Genomic DNA, 2,537 nt, shown 5'->3' on the forward strand with positions numbered 1-2,537 from the left:
CCAAGGGATATTCTCAATATCAGTGCTGAAAGTAAGTCCAGCTCAATGTGATACAAATCTGTGAAAAACCATAGATCAGCAATTCACCTTAATGCACTGAATCATCTTTAGTATGAGAATTCTGGCTCTCAGAACTACCAGAGTCCTTAAAAGAACATCTAGTGAAATCCCTTACCTTTAGTAAAGAATTATGATTCTCATTTTAGAGGTAAGAGCCAGAGATACCAAGTGACTCAGATATGGGAACACAGCTCAAGTCATCACTTGAGATCCAGAATACCTAGTTGTTTTTTCCATTCTACTGCTTATTCAGCAAGCTATATTTTCCATTTCATTGTTTATTCAGCTGTGTTAACCCTATTTGGGAACTTTGCGGAATAGTTACATACTAAATAGACACTTATGAAAGTTGTACTAATCATATCATTTTTGAAGTGTGTGTGCTATCCTTTCTAAGAGGGAATAATGATCAGCTATTAATTAGTAAGAAACTTCCTAATGAACAAAATCCTTCCTTTTCCCATATACAATATTATTTCTATTTTACAAAGCTTATAGCATCTCTAGAGACAAGTCCAACAGCCCAACATGTGGGAAAATAAATACACCTCATTAATCTTCATTATAGATCTGTGAGAGAGGTTACTATTGGCATAAATTGCATGTAGGGTGAAAACTTGAAAAAAATTAGAGATGAAGTAAGGACTCAAAAGCCTTTTTCTCTTTGTCTCTGTTCTTCCTTTCAGGAAGAGTAACAGACAAAACTATGGAGAGCAAAAGAAAAGATAAACAAAATTACATCATGCACAGTGTTCATATTTTTGAAAATGTCCAAAGTTTACTTATGACCTACCCAGCATAGTTAACTCATTATCCATGTTTCTTTGTGTTGATGGCTTTATTTTTTACAGATGACTGGTAATTACAGTGTTAATTAAAGGACCAATCACTAGTTTTTCTTGAGCTTTTCACTGATATAATGGGAATAATTTATTTTGAGCACAAATAATAAAATTGCTTTAGCACAAAGGTGAAAATTAGGAGCACTATAAATTTTACTTGATGTTGCTTTGCCAGTGGACAAACTTTTCAGCAGACAATTTTGTACTATCCTGTTCAAGTTCTATAGCAATTCCACTGAAGTTTCAGGATGTGTTTCTCATTGCACTCACTAGGTACCATCATGAAATTTTAAAGAGGAAACACTATCAGAATAGACAGTAGATGAAGAGGAATAACATTATCAGTTGTTAGAGTCTAAAGTTCTTTAAAGGTCATTGAGCCTGTTTCCTTCTCTTCATACTTGAAGGCATTTCCGCCTGTGGAGGTACAGCTCATTCAAAATCATGTAGCTGGGTAAAGGTGGATCCAAGCCTAGATACCAGTCTCTTAATTATGTATCCAGTTCTCTTTCTTGTTAAGGAAAAAATCTATTTAATTTTAAAAACACTAAGAAGATCACCAAAAATATCAGTAGAAGGACTACCCCCCTACTTTTCATTCCTTACAAGAAAAGTTTGATTTGTCCAGAAGCAGATGACCTTCTTCACCTGTTATTTGAATTCCAATATAATTTACCCTTGTTTTTTCTTCACTCTTCTTATATTTTCATTGTGTTTCTATTAACCTAGGAACCTACAATTATGGTAGGTCAGAATGTGACTCACTCTCAAAAATCATATAAGACAGATATGGCAGAGACATAATTTCATTAGTGGAAAGTGAAGAAGTACATACTGAAGTTCAGCTTGAAAATTGTTCACGAGAGAGAAATGCCCACATTCACTCCTCATCCTATTTGTTCATTAATTTTGGGATAATTACATTCATTTTGCACACCCAGATATATTTTCATGAGAAACATAGTAAAGTTTCATAAGTATTAAATGCACCATTAAATATATTTTTAAATTTAAATTATAATATGTTCTGATATGTTTTTTCTATTTAAATAAATCCCTTTCATGTAGAAATATACATCCAATTGCCCTTCCTTCTTCCCTATTGAGGAACTGAATGTGTGTGTATTTAATAAAATACACACACATTAATAATAAATAATAATTAATAATAAATAATAATTAATAATAAAATACTGATTAAGTAGAGGAAAATTTTAAATTCAAGTTAAAATTCAGTCTTGAAACACAAACTATTCTTTGTCTATATTATTGTTCACTTTTAATGTCCTTCCATGATCCATTTCTCTTGACAAGGCAGTAACATAAAAGCATTCTAATTATCTATAATAGAAAATGCAATTTCATTCCCAAAGAACAAATAAAGCATGATACTAAAAGGTGGCAGGAATAAAACTGACCCAATCAATTATTAAATAGTTAAAGAAATGTGGCCTTCAGAGCTATGGTTAGATAATTGTAGATGGTTCAAAGTTATGGAATCACATTCTGTTTCAGTATATGTATTGGTCAACTCGGACTGCCATAATAAAGCACCACAGACTTGGGTGGCTAAAACAACAGAAATTTATTTCTCATAGTTCTGGAACCTGGAAATGTAAGATTAAGGTATGAGCA

Source organism: Grampus griseus (genome assembly GCF_964374135.1).
Source record: "Grampus griseus genome assembly, chromosome: 16".
NCBI lineage: Eukaryota > Metazoa > Chordata > Mammalia > Artiodactyla > Delphinidae > Grampus > Grampus griseus.